The sequence below is a fragment of the Vicugna pacos genome, chromosome 6 (assembly GCF_048564905.1).
Source record: "Vicugna pacos chromosome 6, VicPac4, whole genome shotgun sequence".
In the NCBI taxonomy this organism is placed as follows: domain Eukaryota; kingdom Metazoa; phylum Chordata; class Mammalia; order Artiodactyla; family Camelidae; genus Vicugna; species Vicugna pacos.
In genome coordinates this window covers 76,295,683-76,316,627 of record NC_132992.1, presented here as the reverse complement: position 1 = coordinate 76,316,627, position 20,945 = coordinate 76,295,683, and the positions used below count along the sequence as shown (strand labels likewise).

The 20,945-nt window shown below is 40.5% G+C and overlaps 1 protein-coding gene and 1 non-coding gene across 11 annotated transcripts in view; one reads left to right on the top strand and one right to left on the bottom strand.

The window, feature by feature from the left end:
* Window positions 1–3,780: 3,780 nt before the first annotated feature.
* Window positions 3,781–3,887, bottom strand: LOC116281124 (U6 spliceosomal RNA). Its single transcript, XR_004190575.1, has one exon. It is a non-coding gene; the product is annotated as a U6 spliceosomal RNA (small nuclear RNA).
* Window positions 3,888–12,685: 8,798 nt separating this feature from the next.
* The window catches only part of CEP128 (centrosomal protein 128), a 359,486-nt gene continuing 351,226 nt past the window's right edge, over window positions 12,686–20,945 (top strand). For 7 of the 10 annotated variants that reach the window (XM_072963536.1, XM_072963534.1, XM_072963530.1 and 4 more), the window contains exons 1-2: window positions 12,686–12,998; window positions 14,809–14,964. The gene's annotated coding sequence lies outside the window, so the exon portion shown is untranslated. The remainder of the gene's footprint in view (window positions 12,999–14,808; window positions 14,965–20,945) is intronic. The other 3 variants (XM_072963537.1, XM_072963535.1, XM_072963531.1) reach the window with 2 other exon arrangements.

Here is a 20,945-nt window from a genome sequence, read left to right as displayed (position 1 = left end):
CTGGAGAAGAGGAAAGAAGAGGTTGTCAAGTGCTGCGTATCCCTAGGCAACTCCTCAGCCAAACAAGCTTGCTAACTTGGCTTTCCTTGCCCCAAGCTACGCAGCCTGCTCCGTCTGTTCCCCGCCGCTCAACACCGGTCCCCTTTGCTTTCCAACCTCCCCTTACTTCAACCCAAAGCCTAGTTCGGAAGCCCTCTCCTTTACCTCGTCTCTTAACCCAACGGGCCACCTTTTCGCGCGGGCAGCCTCCTAAAAGCGCTGCCTACGGGATGCGCCCGCACGCACCCTCTATCCAGAGAAAGTTCCAGCGGCCGCGGGTCCTACACAACTTCAGCTCCTCCGGGCCCAGGTCGCCTCGGCTGAGGGTCTGAGGCGGGCACAGATGGCTCGCCGGCCCGAGGTGCGCCCGAAGCCGAGGCGCTACAACTCTTGGGGATCCTTGCGGCTCCGCAACTTCAGCGCAAACCGAGACCGCTGGGCGCGCGCCGCCACACGCGCCGGAATCGCCGCGAGGAGTCGCCCGGCGGCGTCGGGCTCCCGCGGCAGCGCGCCGACTCGGAGGCGCAGGGCAGCAGCCGGGCTCTGGGGCCACCTGCTGGGCGGAACCGGGAACGCAGAAACAGTTCGAGTGCCTTGAATGGGAGTCTGAAACCAGCCCGGCGATACCGGGTTGACGCCGACCTGTAAATTCTGGTCTGCCCAGGAATTTTAACGAGCCATTTCCTCCCCCGGAAGATGGGAAGAAAAAGAATACTAAAGTGGCACACTATCGTCTACTCAGCATTCTTCACACAGTAGCCAAAAAGATAATTTAAAATAGAAATCAGACTGTGCCAATTTCCCTCTTTAAAGCCTTCAGTTCTTGGGCGGTAAAAGGAATATCAACTCCCCTCACATACTATAATGTTTTCATTTGTATAAACTTCTGGGACAAGGAAAGCTATGGCGATGGAAATCAGAGCAATGGTTATAGGAGATTGGGAAAAGACAGGCGAGAACTCACAGGGATTATAAACATGTTCTTCTACATTTTAATTAGACTGGCCATACGTGGATGTATGCATTTGCCAAAATTCATTGAACTGTACACTTAAAATATGTGTATTTCAATGTTTGTAGTGGCTTATTCATAATCTCCCCAAACTGGAAACAATTCAAATGTCCTTCCACTAGGTAATGGATGAAAAACAAAAACCAAAACCCAGCGATACAGCCATACAATGGAATACTATTCCACAATAAAAAGAAGAAATAAAAAGTTAAAAAATAAAATTATGTATGAATTCTTTAGACTGACCAATAAAGACATACTATAGGAGCCAGTAAACTTTTTCTGTAAAAAACCATATGGTAAATATTTTCGGCTTTTCGGACTACATACAATCTTTATCACATCTCCTCCTTTTTTCAAAATACGACTTGATATAAATCATAATAAGTGTCAAAGCCATTCTTAGCTTGTAGGCTATACCAAACAGGCTTTGGGCAGGATTTGACCCAGAAGCCAAGTTTGCTCATCCCTGTATCTCAAGATGGGGCCCTCACCATCACTTTGCTGGCCCTGGAACAAGGCGGGTTTAGTACTACCTCTGGGCCTTTGTTATTGCTGAACTCTATGGCTGGGACAATCTGCCTTCAAATCTTCACATCATTCAAGCATTAGTTTAAATATCACCTCCTCAAAAGGTTTTCCCTGAAAATCCTGCCTAAAGGAATGATTGCCACCTCCATCATATTAGTTTACCAAAGCACTTATCACTGCTCATTATTGCTGATTAGTTTACTCATTTATTGCCTGCCTCTTGCTGCTCTCCCATCCTCATCAAGATATACGCTCCATGAAATCAGGAACTCTACTGATTTTTTTCTGGCCACTGTATCCCTAACACCAAGAACAGTGCCTAGCTCAGAGTTAGTAAATAGTAAATGTTAAATGAATGAACAGGTTTGCAATGCCTATATTAGTTATTTGTTGGAGCATAATCAATAGCCCCAAAATGTATTGGTTTAAAATAACATTCATCATCTCATATTTTCTGTGGGGCAATTTGGGAGTGGCCTAACTGGATGCTGTGACTCAAGGTCTATTGTGAAGTTGCAAACAAAACGAGAGCTAGGGCTTAAGTCATCTGTCAGCTAGGCTGCAATGTCATTAAATTCACTTGTTAGTTCTAAAAGCTGTTTGGTAGATTCTGTTCGATTACCTACCTAAATGAGTTGTGTTGTTTGAAAACAGTTTTACTTCTTCCTCTCTAATCTGGGTGCTTTGCATTTCTTTTTCTTATCTGATTGCACAGACTAGAAACTCCAGTATAATTTTCAGTAGGAAGAATAAGGGCAGATATCATCTTGTTTCTAATCATAAGAGAGAAATCGTTCTTTCATCAGGAAATAAATATGATGTTACCGATAGTTTCCATAGATGCCTTGTGTTAGGTTGAGAAAGTTTCCTTTTATTTCTCATTTGCTTAGAGGCTCCCCCCTCCCCATGGAAAAATAATGCATTTATTCTGAAAGGTCTTTTGGTGAGGGGTTTAAAGGGCCTTTGTTGGGGTAGGGGTGAGGAGGGGAGGACTGGGTGCTGGTGGCGGGGAGCAGGTTCCCTCCGTACTCCTTGGAGGTCTGGGAGGACTTCTTGCCGCTGGTGGATACCTTCTGCCACCTGGGTGTGCTGGTCTTGTTGATCAGCAGCTTAGGCTGGATGCTGGGCACGACGCCTCCCTGGGGAAAATCACGTCTTCCAGAAGCTTGTTGAAATCTTCATTGCTGCGGATGGCTGGCTGCAGGTGCCGGGGGTTGGGGGCTGGTGGGGGAGGAGGCGTGGGTGGGGTATCTGCATCTTCTTCTTGTCCCGGCAGCCGGGGAGATGGGTGCATTAGCGCCCCCGCGCCCGGCGTTGCAGCCCATGCGTTAGAGCCGGTGCGCTCCGTCCGCCCACCTGGAACGGAAGGCCGCCGCGCAGGGAGCCGGGCCTGGGCTTGCGCTGGTCTGGCCAGTGGCTGTAGCACTGGCCCGGTCGCTGCTTGTAGCCCTGGTCCGGTGGCTGGTTGGGCTGAGGTGTCGTGGGTGGCCTTGTGGTGAATCTTATCGCGGGCCCTGCGCCCTGTCTTGCCAGAGGCCGCCATGCTGGAAGCCTCTGGAAGAACAGGCGGAGAGAGGCGGCGCACCGTGAAGCCCAGGGTCGCAGACCTGCCCAGGAGCTGCCACTTGTTAGTTCAGGTTCTGCTCTGAGATGCTCAGGGGCAGCTCTGACCAACAGGTGGAACCGAAGGGTATTCTGCAATGAGGGCTTCTTGCATGGTTCCTGTGTGCCAAGCCCAGCCGCGGTGCCCCCCCAGGTGAGTTCCATATCCTGGGAGCACTGAGAGTTTTTAATTAGGAACAGACATCAGTTTTTTGCCAATGCTTTTTCTGCATCTATTGAGATGAGTCAACATTTTCTTTTTTAGTTTGTTAACGTACTGAATCACAGTGATTGATTTTTTTTTAAGTTTTATTGTATGTACTTTAAGAAAAGGCCATCTCAAATATCAGGTTGTTGAAACAGTTCAGTATCTGAATTTCTTAAAAAAATTGAAGTATAGTCAGTTTACAATGTTGTGTCAGTTTCTGGTGTACAGCATGATGTTTCAGTCATACATATACATATGTATGTTCCTTTTCATATTCTTTTTCATCATAGGGTACTACAAGATATTGAACATAGTTCCCTGTGTTATATAGTACGAACTTGTTGTTTATGTATTTTATATATATTAGTTAGTATCTGCAAATCTTGAAAAAAATACGGAATGCTTCATGAATTTGCGTGTCATCCTTGCACAGGGGCCATGCTAATCTTCTCTGTATAGTTCCAATTTTAGTATATGTGCTACCCAAGAGAGCACAGCCTTCTATTTTGTAAATAAGTTCATTTGTTTCATTTTTTTTTGTTTAGATTCCACATATAAGTGATATCATATGGTATTCTTCTTTCTTTCTGGCTTACTTCCTTAGTATGACATCTCCAGTTCCATCCATATTGCTGCAAATGGTATTATTTTATTCTTTTTTATGGCTGAGTAGTATTCTATATATATATTATATATATATATATATATATATATATAATATATATATATCCCACAACTTCTTTATCTAGTCATCTGTCAATGGAAATATAGTTTGTTTTCATGTCTTGGCCAAGGTAAATAGTCCTGCTATGAATGCATAGGGGTGCATGTATCTTTTTAAATTAGAGTTCCCTCCAGATATATATATACCCAGGAGTGGGATTGCTGGATTATATGGTTAAATCTATTTTTAGCTTTTTAAGGAATCTCCATACTGTTTTTCATAACTGCTTCACCCAAAATCCATTCCCACCAACAGTGTAGGAGGGTTACCTGTTCTCCATACCCTCTCCAGCATTTATTGTCTGTGGACTTTTGAATGATGGCCATTCTGACTGGTGTGTTGGGATATCTCACTGTAGTTTTGATTTGCATTTCTCTGATAATTAGCAATGTTCATCCATTTTTTCATGTGCCTATTGGCCAATTGTATATCTTCATTGGAGAAATGCTTCTTTAAGTTTTCTGCCCATTTTTTTGTATTGGGTTGTTTGTTTTTGTTATTAAGTTTTATGAGCTGTTTATATATTCTGGAAATTAAGCCCTTGTCAGTCGCATCATTTGCAAATATTTTCTCCCATTCCCTAGGTTGTCTTTTTGTTATGTTTATAGGTTTCCTTTGTTGTGCAAAAGCTTTTAAATTTAATTAGTTCCCATTTGTTTATTTTTGCTTATATTTCTACTGCCTGGGTAGGCGTCTCTAGAACATTGCCAAGTTTTGTGTTGAGAGAATGTTTTGCCTATGTTTTCTTCTGGCAGGTTTATAGTGTCTTGTCTTTTGTTTAGGTCCTTCAGCCATTTTGAGTTTATTTTTGTGTATGGTGTGAGGGAGTATTCTAACTTCACTGATTTACATGCAGCTGTCCAGCTTTCTCAGCATCACTTGCTGAAGAGGCTGTTTTTTCTCCATTGTGTATTCTTGCCTCCTTTGTCAAAGATTAGTTGACCTTAAGTGTGTGGGTTTATTTCTGGACACTCTCTTCTGTTCCTTTGATCCATATGTCTGTTTTTGTGCCAGTACCACACTGTTTGGGTTACTGTTGCTGTGGAGTATTGTCTCAAGTCTGGGAGGGTTATTCCTCCAGTCTTGTTCTTTTTCTTCAGTATTGCTTTGGCAATTCTAGCTCTTTTGTGATTCCATATAAGTTTTAGGATTATTTGTTCTAGTTCTATGAAAAATGCCCTGGGTAATGTGATAGAGATCACATTAAATCTGTAGATTGCTTTGCATAGTATGGCCATTTTAACAACATTGATTTTTGAATGTTAAACCCATCTTGCCTTCCAGGGATAAACCCCATTTGATCATGATATATTTTGAAAAAATTTCAGTCATTATTTCTTCACACAATTTTTCTATCCCTTTGTCTCTCTCTACTCCTTTGGAGACTCCAATCATTACACTTATATTAGGCTGATTGAAATTGTCTCACAAAGAACTCATTGGTGCTTTTTCCATAAATTTTTTTCTCTTTTTTTTCTCTGTTTTTCATTTTGGACAGTTTCTTACGCTATGTTTTCAAATTCAGTATTCTTTTTTTTCTTTTTCTTTTTCTGAAATGCTTAATCTGCCACTAATCTTACTAGTGTATTTTTCATCTCAGGTGAAGTTTTCATATCTAAAAGTTCAAGTGGGGCCTTTTCATATTTTCCCTGCTTCTATGTAACTCTCTGAACATTTAAAACACAACTGTTTTGATGTCTGAGTTAGTTTTGTAGGACTGCTGAAACAAAGGACCACAAACTTGGTGACTTAAAATAACAGAAATTAATTCACTCAGTTCTGGAGGCTCTAAGTCCAAAATCAAGGTGTTGGCAGGAGTGTTCTCTCTCTCAAGCCTCTAGGGAAGGATATCTCATTGCCTCTTCCAGCTTCTGATGGTTGTCAGCAATCCTTAATATCCCTGGGTTTGCATCACTCCAATTTCTCTTTTGTCATCACAAGTCATTCTCTCTGTGTGTCTCTGTGTCTAAGTTTCTCTCTTCCTGTAAGGACACCAGTCATTAGATTAGGGTCCATCCTAATCCGCTATAACCTCAATTTACCTTGAGTATCTGCAAAGACTCTATTTCTAAATAAGGTAAAATTCATAGGTACCAGGTGTTAGAACTTCAAGATATCTTTTTTGGGGAACAAAATTCAACCCACAGCAATGTCCTTGTTTAACAATTCCAGCATCTTTTTTCACTTCTGGGTCAGTTTAGAGTAGCTGATTTTTCTTCTTTAAATGGGTTGCATTTTCATTCTTCATTGTATGCGTGATAACTTTGGATGGCTGATGTGAATTTTACCCCTTTTGGTGCTGAATTGTTTGATTTTGTATAAACTTGAGATTTGTTGTCAGATATGATTAAATTACTTGTGAATAGTTTGATATTTTTGGATCTTGCTTTCAAAGTTTCTTAGATGCGACCAGAGTAGCATTTAATGTGGTGCTAATTATTCCCCACCCCTGAGGCAAGACTCTACCTAATGCTCCATGAATTATGAGGTGTTTCAGTCTGGCTGGTGAGAACAGTCACTATTCCTGGTCCCATGAGCTGCAAGTACTTTTTCCCCTCCAGTCTTGTTAGGTGTTTTTTTTTCCAGTCTCAGTTTCTTCACATAAATGTGATGATTCATACTCTGCTAAACACTCCAGGGAGTTCTCTGGAGTTATTCTGGTTTGTTCTGCAAACTCCAGCTACGTTGGTCTTCCCAGACTCTCAGCTCTGTGTCCTCAGTTCAGAACATCCGTGGGGCTCTGCCTGGTTCTTTCTCCTTGCACCATGGCCTGGAAACTCTCTCCAGGCAGTAAGTTGTGGCAATCATAAGGCCTACCTTTTTTGTTCTCTGTCTCTTTGTCCTTCTTTGTCTGCTGTCTACTGTCTTGAAAAGCATTGTTCCATATATTTTGCCTGTATTTGTGTTTGATTCTTGTGTACAGTAAATCTGGTCTCTGCTACTTCATCTTTGCTGGAAACAGAAGTGGTATGCTGAAATCTGTAACGTTTTAATCAAGATTTAGACAGCAAAAAATTGGCTTAGTGGCAGTCATAATGTCGGCAAAATTTTCTTGTCAACCTGTTTCAATTTAGCAAATTGGAACAAGCCATCAACAAATTTCTATGTTCTATGTCCTGCTCAACAAATTGCTATGATAATCAATAAGGCAATTTTCTTTCCTTAGCATAACTTTAAACCTGGGGCAAATAAACACATTAGATGAGAAGATGAATCAGTTTAAATAAAGAGAAGTGTTTGCACTCAGATCCATTATACATGCCAGAAAATCCTTTAAAATGTAACAGGTAAATGAGAACGGCTATAGAATATTGCATTTTCCTTTTTGTGCGAGAACCATTAGCATGGTCCACATATCAGAAAGTGATATTTAGCAATGAATTCCTCTATGTGTTTTGTCTTTTTTCAAAAGGTGACCATTAAAGTGACACATAGGCGATATTATTTAGCTGCAAAAAGTGTCTTATAATTTTGGTTTTGGACATTAATAGTTGTTTTTTATCTAAATGCATAGAAACTGCTGTGTCTTGTATTTGTGATGTTCTCGACAATGGCAAATACCTATAATTAGGAAGTGTGTGGCTGGAAAGACTATTACAGGATCAACAGTTCTACACAACGAATGGCTGAGGACGATTCTTTGAGTAGTGGGGTAGTGGGCAGTACCATATTTGCAACATCTTTTCTTTTATTTCAGCTCTTCTTAGACTTGCATCAGCTTGAAAACTTGGTGCAGAAAGAGTCAACAACCATTTATGATCATTTCAGGCTTGTATAAAGAGAGTGCCTTTCACCACTGTCTTGGTTCAAAGAGAATTTTGATTCAGTGCCATTCAGTCCAAATAAATCAGGATACTGGGGATTTCCTTTTGACTTTACCCATAGCTCCATCTTCCTTCTTAGGATTTGTAATTGTCCTGTAATATTACAAGGGATCTTGACCATCTGTTATGGCTACATGAAACCAAGCAAGTCTAGTGGTACAGATGGTCATTACTTGGGCTGGAAAATCACTGGGCAGAATGCAGACTCTTTGAAGGGACATCCTCCCCTAATGCCCACGCGCTGGTCAGCAAGGTTCAGGCTATGAATAGTCATTGCTTGAGGGGAGGCTGGACGCTCTATGGACGAGGGCTTTCTTCGAACACCGTCAGGTATTCCTCCAGCCCCCAGCCTCCCATTCTAAGGCTCTCTTCTCTGTTTTCTATCGCATTTCTGGGCAGAATACCTTTTTTTTTGAGTGGGGACTGCTCTGGTTCATATTTTCTTCCTGATTCTTTGCTTATACCACAACTCCTTTCTGAAAAGAGGGCTGGCTTCAAAGGTTTGTGATCTCTGTGATTGCACAGGGCCCTCCACTCAGAAAGCCGTTATCTTACTTTAAGGTTCTGCTCTTGCCATTTTGACATCTGCAATCAGTTTTGAATAGGACCCCACATTTTCATTTTGCTCTGGGACCCACAAATTATGTAGCCAGTATAATTTGGGAATCTATATGCTTAATGCTCAAACATCATGAAGAGACTACTTCTTTTTCTTCTTCTTTTTTTCTTTCACCTCCTCTCCTTTTCTACTTCCTGTGGTCACATTCCTTCTCTGAGCCATGAGCACAGCAGAGCTCAGCTGGATGAAATGGAAACAGGTAGGTGAGGGAGCCAAGGGAGACAAAATACTTGGAAAAACTTTTGGTTAGTATTTCAAATATGTTTTTCTGTCACATAGAAATAATCAGTTTTCTGCTATTGTTTCACAGTAATATGAGTTTTCATGGTGTTGGTGAAACACAGCTTCTATTTGAAATAGCACTCTTCTGTCTGCCACCTAGCAGCTTCTCATGCAATAGGTGACTTCCTTCTCAAAGCTTATCCATTCTACATGAGTTAAGTTATAAGGATCATGCCAATGATTTCAGACTAGCCCCATCCCAGAACCTCTTTATTGATTCACCCGTCTAGTTGTTTAATGTTTGACATGGTTCAAAAGTGTTTTTGATGAAACTGCTCAAAAAATTAGATGTGAAGTTAGTACCTCAGATCTCACAGGCTGGACAGTTAGGGTTCCCAAGTGTAATCTAGTCAAAGCTCTTTGGATTTCAAAGGGAAATCATCACAAAGCAACATGGTATATTCTTTGTTCTAACTACCTAGAACAAAACAATAAACAAGGTCCCAATGTTCATGGAACTAAGATTTTAAGATATCATAGTGTGTATCCAGCTAACCTATATTAAATGCTTCCTATGGGCTAGGCATGGGGCTAAATCCTTCACACACATTAATTTGTTTTATTCTCAAACAACCCTACGCATTAGGTACTATTCTTACCATCCACATTTTGCAGAGGAAGAATTGAAAGCGCAGAGTAATCAAGTATGTGCTCAAGGTCACGAAGATGTTAGGTATTATAGCTAAGATTTGAACCCAAGTGGTCTGGCTCTAGAATACGTGTGTTTAATCACCTCCAGCCACCTCTAGTGTATCCTGGACACAAGTCCAGGATATACAAGTGGGAATAATACTTATGACCATACACGTGGGATTGGAGCCAGGAACCTGGAAGTTGTCAGGAACCAAGGCTCTGTTCTCTCAGGCTTACTTCATCTGGGGCTGCACAGTCTACCGCTGCTGCTTTCCTCACGTATTTCTCTCTCTCTGCAGTTTCTCCTTGAACAGAGATGAAGATGGTCACCTCACTATGACAGCTCAGCTTCTACCTGTACATCAAGACTCTTCAGGTAAAGAATTAAATGTCCCAACTGTAAAAAGCATGATTAGCCCCAACTGTTTCTGGTATCTACCCCTTGTCCAGTTGGCCATGGTCAGAGATGTAGGGGCTTTGTATAATATAAACAAGGCTTCGGGTGCCCAATGCTGTGAGTAGGATCAAGCCCAGTAAAGGGGCCATATGAATGCTGTATGTAAAAAGTATCTGCCACATCTGCTTTTATCAAGGTATTGTGTGGTGGGAGGATCATTGATGGTGCTGGTCCCGGGTAGGGCAATTTTGGGGAAATGATGTTATGCACTGAATTGTGTTCCTCTCATTTCTCCACCCATATGTTGAAGCCCTAACCCTCAATGCTACTGTATTTGAAGATAGGGCCTTTAACGAGGTAATTAAGGTTTAATGAGGTCATCAGGGTGTGGCCCTAATTCAACATGACATGTCTTTATAAGCAGAGAGACAGCAGGTAACTGTCTGCACAGGAAAAAGGCCACATGGGGACACAGAGTGAAGACAAGCATCTGCAGGCCAAGGAAAGAGGCCTCAGGAGGACTTGAACCTGGGGACACCTTGATCTTGGACTTGAGCCTTCAAAACTGTGAGAAATCAACCTCTGTTGTTTATGTCACCCAGCCTGTGGTATTTTATTATGGCAACCCTAGCAAATCAAATACATCACATAGCCTCTCTGTGCCTCTCCTTACATTGTTTGCAAAAGAAGACTGTGTGCTGCAGGTGATAGCCCTTGGGGGTTTTTCCAAGTCTAAATTCAGGTGATTCAGCTTGAGTGTGGTTTTGGGGTTGGATAACGTGTGCCTGTTTTATCAGTTACAGGCAGTAAAGATCATTTGGGGGTTTACAAGTCGCATTTTATGTAAAATCTTTTTTATTGGCCTTCTTATTTTATCTCTTTTGTTAAGAAGGAGAAAGATTCTATGATCTGAGTTCACTATGTTTTTTCTGGATAGCATATCTGTGTATTAGAACCCATCATATGACAGAAAGCTGTTGTAAATTTAATAATGTATTTTAAAATCTCTTCACCATAATGAACTCAAATCTGATTCTCTACCCATCAGTCCCAGTTGTATCAACTTATTTTGTTCTATTTTGTTAATAGCACTTTAAAAATGGGGTCCCCAGAATTTAATACAATTCTCTAAATGTGACTGGAGCAGGGAAGGGAGGTTGTGGAAAAATCAATTTTTATTAATGAAGATTACGTTAGCTTTTTCGGTAGTCATCCTTCCTGCAGTTGATGAGATATCATTTCCTCAGGAAATTTCTCTTTTATGTCTATCCCTAGAAACCTATGCAGTACTCTCACCTGGACTTGTAATAATTTGTTTAATAATGTAGTTCCCTCATTTGACTCTAAGCAACATGAAGACAAAGACCACGCATGAAGACGCATTTTTATTTCTTCTTCAGTGTCTAATACAATGTCTGGAACCTAGAAAGATTCAGCATACATTTGCTGAATTAAATGAATGAATGTATTTGTTTTGAAAAATCAAAATGTTAACAAATAAACAGAGTTATGATTCCACATGTACATGGGGCAAGTCTAAGGCTGTTCTGAATTATCTTAATTTCTGTATCAAGTGGAGTCTTTTCTTTAATACAACTTTGAGCAAGCAGCTTGAAGATAGATGCAAATACATAGGTAGGTCTTAGGAAGAATTATTTTAAGTTCAAACTGAATATAAAATAGCTTTTACCTCTCAGTGTTGGACAGAGGAAATATTTGAATGGTATTTATGATAGTGTGTGTGCAGGTAGATGCAAGGAGCGGTGAGAGAGAGAGAGACAGAGAGAGAGAGAAAGAGAGAGAGCGAAGGAGGGAGGGAGAGAGAGAGGGAGAAAGGGAGAGATAGCGAAGGAGGGAGGGAGAGAGAGAGGGAGAAAGGGAGAGGGAGAGATGAAGGGAAAATGTGAGGTGAGGAAAGGCTGAGAAGAGAGAGAATGATTTTAAACGATCAAGTCCCTCTGTTTGAAGGACTTAGAGTCTAGTTGAGGAGACCAACTAGGAAATGGATAATTACAGTATGGAATTATTAGAATAGGGAAAGTCTGTAGTTTAAAAATGGGATCTCGCTTTTCTTGAGGTAGCCAGTGAAGCTTTCACAGATACAGTGAAATTTGATTTTAGTTTTGAGGAGGAAAAAAATCAAAGGTCTTTTTGGCAGAGCAGAAGGGAAAAGGGCTCTGCTTGACATAATTTGATTTTCACTTCTTCTTAGCTTTTCCAAAGTTCAGTTATTTGTTGAGGTTTTTATTATTGCTTTTTCATGACTGAAGCCGACTTCTCTGCGTGGAATATGTCTCTCTCATGTTCTAGAATGACGACGAGAGGACACTCTAGACTGAAGGTAGCAGCAGTCATGAAGTGACAGCCTCGTATACTTTGGGTTTGCCATTAACGAGCTATGTGGTTTTAGACCAGTCACTCTTTCCAGGCCTAAATGGTTGGACTAGATAATCGTTTCTGTTCCCTTCCAGTTCTAAGAATTTGTAAACCTTTCAGAAAAATTCATTGGGCCCTGGTATGAAGGGGAACTTTACATTTCACCGCTGGAAATTACGCTTCCCTGTTCCTCAAGGAGTGAAAGAAACATAGTCTATATTACTATAGCAACTACTTTGAATTTTTCTTATTTTTAAAAAACTAAATATTTTAGACTTTCCTGATTACGTTAGCGTTAGAGGTAAGGCTATCTCTAAGTCACTGTCTGGGTTTGTCTCCTATAGTAGCTACTGGCCCTTTAAAAAGAAAAATCAGGGCAAGAGGGAGCGGCCGAGGTACTCAGGTGCCGCTAATCGGGCTTCTTCCGGGAAAGTCACCCGAAGACCGGGCGTATGGCATCCTGGGAATTGTAGTTTCTCTTAGGGCCGCTCTCCCTTAGTAACTCCTTGCTTTGGAGCATGAGAGGGACTACGACTCCCAGAAGGCCAAGCGGTAGCAGTGGGGCCCTGTACACTTGCTTCAGCTGGGCGGCTAGTTCAAGTTGCCATAGCTGCGAGTCTGGGGAGAGCAGAGTCGGTTGCGTCGCAGCGTCCGGTCAGTTACGCCTTCTGGGTCTCTGGTGGCCGGGGGAGCCGGGTAAGGCCTCGGCGATGATCCGGCATTGAGGACCCGGGGTCCTCTTCTGTCTCAGGTACCTGCCCCAGCCGCCCCCTCGCCTTTTCTTTATCACTTCCCTGTCTTATCGTGGACATTTTAGGTCCCGCTTCCCCTCGTCCCAGGCGTGGGGACCCCAAAGCTTCGCGGAGATGGGGGGTAGGGCCGTGGGTGGGTGTAGTGAGTGCTAAGGTTGGAGGAAACGGCGTCTCTGGCATCCCGACGCCCACCTCCCTCGGCGTGGGTGTCCATAGTCAGGTCCTGGCAAAGTTATACAGTGAATTTGAACTTCATCGTCCTCCTTTTGAGAGCAGCTTGTTTTGCCAGTGGCAGCTGCGAAGCTTGAGCTGTCAAGAAGATTGGCTTCATTCTGGTGTTTACTTCCCTGGCCTAGAATATAATATGACGTTTTGTACCTGTTGTAGGGAACGCTGTGTTAGTGACTTTTTCCTTTGCCAACGTGGGAGTTGCCCCAAAGCCAGCTGTTAATAGTCCCTTATTTGAGTTATTTCACGGGAACACCTGATATTGAATTCCTCCGGCATCCTTTATTGGTTTGATGGAGCTCAGTCACTTCCACAGATGTCTTGTAAAGCCTCTTTGTAGCCTTGTTCCAAGTATTATGTAAAGTACAGGGCCTAGCCCATTGAAAGTGCTCAGTATTTGTTACTTATTTTTATTAATTATTCAGAGCTGTGCTAATAGAAACATGGTATGAGCCACACACACAAGTTAAAATTTTCTAGTACCCACGCTAAACAAGTAATAAAGAAGCTGGGGAAATTAATTTTAATACTTTGGCACAAAAACAATATATCCAGAATGTTTTCATTTCAACATGTAGTCATCCTTAACTTTTTTTTTTAAATAGTACTACGTCTAGTGTTTATTTTACATTTATAGCTTGTGTCAGTTCAAACTGGCCAAATTTCAAGAACTCAGTAGCCACATATGGCCAATGACTATTGAGCAGCATAGATAGATTAAAGTTTTGGTAGTTTCATGTGGGCCCAGAGAAAATTTGAGTGTGTCTGTGACTCATCTCATGGAGGGAAGGTTACTGCTGTGTTAAAAGAGTGAGGTATAAATCATATCTGTGTCCTCTCTGCCACTGCATGGCCTGGGTCCCTTTGAGCTCTATCTTAACAGTTGATTTGGATTAACTTTTCCAGACCATTTTTTTACCCTTGGAGATATTTATAGATGTGTTCTTCCCAGATCTACTTTTTATGTGGACAACTACCAGTTCTCTGGATAACTTTCTGTGGATTCTTAGAGACTGCTTTGAAAGCAGACATAAAGAATTGGAAGTATTTTTGTCCACAGTTCTTTCTTACAAAGACATTTTACTTTTACCTACTTGACTGCAATACTGAATGTGGGAAGAACTGGACAGCCTATAAAATGTTTCCTTCAGGAGTGCTCGCACTTAGTGCATTTGCCGGCTTAGACATAACAGCTGAACCATTAAATTCAGAAATAACATGTTAACTTCATTACCTGCCTCATTTATTCCCACTGATAAACATGCTTAGGGATAGTATTTTTGGCTAGACTTGGGCTGTAATTCATGTTGCAACATGATCTGGCCAGCCCAAGGGATGACCAGGTATGGTTACAAGTTACCAGTGAGGAGTACGCTGGCTGGGCATTTGGATGTGAAGAATTATTGTGACTTCAGTGGGACTTTTGCATGATCCAAGGAGCATTTTCTCTGTTCTCTGATGTGATATATTCTGTGATATGTACATAAACTGTACATAGTGAGGGTAAGCTTATTTTTTATCTTGTTTAAAAAAATTTAAGGTTGTAGGTGTGTTTTACCCCCTTGTTTCATTTATCTGTAGGTGGTTTGGGGAAAGTGTAGGGGCAATCAAACATCATCCACTTGACTAGGCCTTTTGCCCTGAACCTCATGAAGAAATGATAGGAGGCAGACATATGTGCCTAAGAAGAGCACTGAGCTCAGAGGACAGCAACACGGAGTTTTGGGGGTGTGCATTGTAAGTATGCTTTCTCCCCGAGTTTCTGAGGTAACACATTTTTCATATTTATAGTGGAAAAGAATGTGTCAACAAATAGGCTTTTGAGGGGGCAAGAAACCTCTTTCTAACATGTAGCATCAAAATTAAATAGGATAGTTGTGCATGCAGTCTTACAAGAATTCAAGAGAACAAATTGAAGATACCTCAATAAAGGCAACAGGGATCCACCTGTTTCGAGTAGACAAGTATTTGAGACCCTATCTTGTCCCAGGCACTGCATTAGGCACCTTTTACATGTTATACATATAATACATTTATTATGCTTATCTTCATTTTACAGATGAGACAGTTGAGTCTCAGGTAGGTTATTTGATTTGCTTGGGGTTCTGGAGCCAAAAGAGTGATCTTCATCCCCTAGTCTTCTGACTCCAAATCCCAGTCCTGCCCACTACAAAGGGGCTACATTGTGATCTCTGATTGTCCTCTTATAGGATTTGGTTTACGTTTAGTATTTTAGATTGTGTACCATATAAGCAAAATTTACCATTATTCATCTCTTTAAATGTTCAAAGAGTTCTATTTTCTTTCTTAGTTTTTTTCAAGATGTAATGCCTTTTACATTATTGTTGAAATAAGAGATAATTATATTTGTAATATCTATAAAATGCACATATTCAACATGCATTGTCATTGACAGTCAAGGATACAGTGTTAACTTAGGTTTTGCAACATAGATTTAAAATTCTGGGCACTATTTAGCATTTTCACATTTCATTTTCATAAAGGGTACTTAAACATATAAGGAGGACCCATTGGGGCCTTGTAATAACACTTTGTCCAAGATATATACATAAAAAGTTCTTAGAATTAAAGCATATTAGAACTGGAGGGGCCTGATAAGATAATTTAGTCCAGATATTTTCAGCTGCAGGCTTGACACATTTGGGAATAATATAAAAATAATCTAGAGTAGATTCACTGTTATTCATGTACTAATGTCATTGGGTTGATTCTCATGGGAAATGTTTCAGTATCTTCATACTATTCTATAATGTGTTTTTCTTTCTTGTAATTATTATGTCAGCACATAAAATTTTACTTTGTCTCTTTTAATTGCTATACAATAGTCTAAATGACTAGGTACATTTAATGTATCAGTTATCAGTGGATCTGTAGGTTTTTTTTTTTTTGCTACTATAAATCTGCAATGAAACTCTTTTACATATGTGTGCATTTAAGATGTATACATAGATTGCCTTTTGTTTTCCTAGGATAATAATCATAGAAGTAGAATCTATGCATATTACTTATTTTTGCTTGCCAGATTCTTCTCTGGAAAAGCTATCCTAGTTAATATTCTTACAGCAAGATGTGCAAGTTGTCAGCCCTGGTAGTGAGAGCTTTTTTCCTAGGTACAAAACAGTTAAAAAAGAATTATCATTATTTTAAGTTGCAATTCTTTAATTAGTGAAGTAAAGTATGTTACACGTTTGTTAGGGCCATTTGGATTCTGTGAATTGCCTGTTTATCCTTTGCAGCTTTCATCCTGAAATGTTCTTTTTTCAGTTTTTGTTTTGTTTTGTTTTATTTTTAGAGATACAGTGAAGCCTCTGGTTTCAATACAATACAAATATTTTTCTGAATGTTTAGTTTTCTAACCTTGTCTTATTATCAACAATTGTTTTCTGGTGTCTTACTGTCAATAATTATGAATTATTTTCCAGTGTCTTATTATCAGTAATTATGAATGATCCTAAGAGGCTTATTAGGTTTTTCACAGATACTAACACCTCCCTGAAATTCATATAACCCTTACTGTAGGTCTGCACAGTGCTGGTGCTTGGGTTGTTTGGGAGATGGGAGTATTTGTGGTTTCATGAATCCATGTCATTGATGAACTCTTAGAATCTACTTTATGCACAGTGTTTACAATGAAACAGGTGCTCATGAATGAATGAGCTCATAGACGAATGGATAGGTGAATCAAAACTAAGCCTGAACTAGGCTCTTAATGAAGAGAGACACCATGGAAGAAATGTACTATGATTATTATTTTAAAGGAAGAAGAGATGGGCAATTTTATAGATTGTAGAAAGGAGGAAAGGGCTTAATGGTGGGAGAATGAAGGCTTTAAATGGCAAAAATGGGTTTGCAAATAAGCACCAGTTGGTACATTAAAACAGTACTGAAAATGAACACAGATGATAAAAAGATGGAGTATAGAGCTTCACAGTACAGATAAATAATAGAGGAATGTAGGTAGATGCAAATAACAATGATAAAATGACTTGAAATAATTCAAGCAAATCTCCAAGATTTGATTCAGTTACAAGTTTTAACACAGTTAATGAATTGTCCTTGTTTACTCTGTAATAGACATATTATCATGTATCTTTGTACTATTTTTGTACTATTTTTCAGTTGAGTCCATATTATTTGAGGACTTAAGATAATCTAGGTTATTTACTGTAAGAATTATTTCATTAGTACTTATTTAGTACAATAATTATTTAATTAGTACTTATCAATTGCAAAGTCCTTACTTTGAAATTTGTTTCTGGATTAATCAGATAGTGTAATATGGTAAATTGAATTGTAAATTCATTAAAAAATGTTCCAACTACATTGCCAGACACTAGAGTAGGTGTTGAACAATCATGAACAAAGTAAATAGAACTTCTGATGAGATTTAGAGTCTAGTAGGGAGACAGACAAGTAAATAGCCAGTTAACTATCTCTGAGCTGTGTGAGGTGGTGTCCACTGTGGGCACTTGGCCCAGGGTGAGGGTTAGGGCAGTGAAGGAAGGCTTCTAGGGGAAGTTTCCTCTGAACTGAGACTTGAAGGAAAAGTAAGTTAGTCAAAGGAATAGGGATGAGAAGAATATGCTAGCCGGTGAATCCAGCATATGTATGATGGTGAGATGAGCATAACTTATTTGAGAAATTGAAAAAGAATTATTACGAATAATTACATTTCATGGACATGTTTAATGAATATCTTAGTATAAATATAGAGCTGTAAGAATGCAGAGGGAGAAAAGATCACTTCTGGCTGGAGATGGAAGTCTTCACTGAGATTGTACCATATGACCTACGTCTGGAAAGATGAGTGGAATTTTGCTGTGTCCAGCACAGCTCGGGACCTGAGCAATGCAAGACTTAAGAAACAAAGAGACAAAGTAAAGAGCAAAGATGGGACCAGGGGACTCAAGATCTCGTGGTTCTAGAGCTCAGAAAGCCTGGTCAACATCATATTTATTAGGCATATACAGTTCAGAAAAAATGTGATCAAAGAGGTGGGGCTTTAGATATTCTGTGCGATAAGCACTAAGTTCTACTTGCTGGTTAACTGATAAATTTCAGGCCTGTCCCTTCCAGGAACAATCACCCTCCTGGGGGGATATGCAGATTTTCTAAGTTTATCCTGTTATTGCCTCTGGGACATCTCGAGTTAGCAAATACTTCTCTCAGGTTAAACAGCATACTTTCATGCCAGAACAAAGTTCTGTTAATTGACGATTTGGCTTTCCAGGACGTCCATTGTTTTACCCTAAGGAAATATCTGCCCTCCTTCATGCCCTTACGGTTAATCTCAGGATTTCTCCTCACAAATTTCATCTACTGTGTAAAACATTAGAACAAAGCAAGCATGTGCATTTTAAGCAAGTAAGTGTGAATACAATATTTTAAACTCATGGAAATTTAGGTGTGGCTTGTTTTCTAGTTGCTTGCTTTCCAGCAGCTTGTTTCCCAGCAGAGCTTAAATAGGTGATAGTAGTCGACAGCAGACGGCATTTTAGTCAGAACTAATGACATCAGTGAGGGAAGGAAGTGGTAGGAGAAAATAGCTGGTGTAACAGTTGAATGTGGGCCTTCTGTCGTCTGTGGTTCTTTTGTTAAGAGAAGAGGGGCTTGCTGAGGGTCTTGAATTCTTTATTCAAGAACCTAGATTCAGTCACATGGGCGATGGAATGTCAGCGAAGGTTGGAATGGATAGGAAAAGACTCAAAGTTAGAGAAACCATTATGGTGGCTAGTAATGAGTTAGGAGCAGTCTGGAACTATGAATAGTGCCAGTGGTAATGAGAAGGGATACATACTTAGGAATCTGGGCCTTGAGGAAAGTTCAGGATTCAGCTCTGACACTTGGAAGCAGTGTAACATACTGAGCATTATTTTAAGGTACATATTAGTTGGCTGGATTATGTCTGTAGTTCTCCAGTTTTCATCCTCTGATTTAAATGAAATGGTGTCAGAAGCTCAGGGATTCTAGCTGTGTCTTTGCTTAGGCTGATCTCTTGCCCAATCTGGGGCAGTCTGGACAATTATTAAGGGTTGTCTGCAGCTCCAGAGGACTTCTTTCTTGTCTGCTATTTTGGGAATAGTGTAGCTTGTATTTATTCATCTGTTAGCAAATGGAGAATGCAATTCTACGGCTTAACTACAAGTGAGAAGTCCCTCTCCTGTTTATTAGCATCCATTTCTCTGTAAGTTTTCTTTACTTTTTTTCTTGGGTTTTTTTTTTGTTTTTTTAAATCTTGATATATTTTATGTTTAATTCAATTTTGCAAACTGCCTCATTTATTTTGGAAATCTGTGTAGGTGTGTAGTCTAAAATATCTGTGTCATCCCGCTGGTGAGATAGGGAAAGGGTTATTAAGTAACTTTATTTTCTTTTAAAACTGCACTGATTTTTAACAACTGGCCTACATATAATTAAACAGCGACTAGTTTTTTCCTGTGTCTGAGTAAGCAGTCGTTTTGTATGCCCCATAGCCTTTTCCAGAAATGCCCCCGCTCTGTGCTTGATGGGCCCTGGTCCATGTGAGTCTGCCCTTGTGCTCCGAAGTGCTGGAGCAAGGAAAGCAAAATGGAGCCTGGTGCTGAGTCTGCTTGGCTTCACCCGTGGAATAGAGGGTGGGGTGTGTGAGTGTAAAAGAGAGGGATGAGGGGAGGGAGGGTGGGGAGGAAGAGCCGGGGAGAGATGAAAGGGATGGCAGCAACAGAAATATAAGTGGAGCTTACAATAAAAAAGTCAAATCTTGTATGTTTGGAGAGAGAGCTATGAATTTGATGTTAATTCTCTAAGTAAGAAGTTCTCAACTGAGAACGATTTTACTCACCCAACCCCTCCCCATCTCCATTCCAGGGGACAGTTTTAAATCCATGACCTGCCGGAAGGATGGGAGAGCTCTGCTTATTTGTCTCTTCTCTGGTTCCTTAGAGACATGATTTTTAACTGGATCCCATTTTTTTTGTCTCATCCATCTGTCAAATTTCTACCCATCCTTCCAGATGGGTGGAAGACTCCTGACCCGACTCCCCTGGCATTTTGTCCTATTACTTAGCGCACCACACGTAGAACTTTTATGAGTCTCGCCCATCATGGACTGTGACTTATTTGCTTTCATCCTTCATTTCTGATATAGTGACAATTCAGTAAAGGATTACTGCATGAGTCTGTCATGTCTCTTTGATTCCATTTCCTATGCCTTACATTATCTCCTGACTTAACTGAGAACTGGCTGCTGGACTGGACAGTCGACTTTGATCTTATATGAATTTACCAAAAGGGTTTGAGGAGATTAAGTTACAGAGGAGCACTGTTGTAAAGACGGGTTCAAGTGACAATTGTTTGTACATGGTAACCTCTGCCAGTTTGTTAATTTTTTCTCTTGATGGATGAGGCAAAGCTCGCACATCTACAGCTATTGAAACAGTGAGAAATGTATTCGAAAGCTTGGTTATTTGTTGAGCTTAAAATACACTCCCCACCTCCCTGACCCCCCTTAAATATCAACATCATTACCTTGAACGTGCTCTTTGAGGACAGTTGCCTCGGACAGGAACGACTAAGGCACTTGGAGGCCACAGAAGCAATCACCTACTTAACATGCACTAGTCAGCCTTTGTGAAATATCACCCCTGATGCTGGGTGCTTATCTTTTATAGAACAGCTTGCAAATCCTAATTGTTTTAAACTGGCTCTGAGGAAAAGAG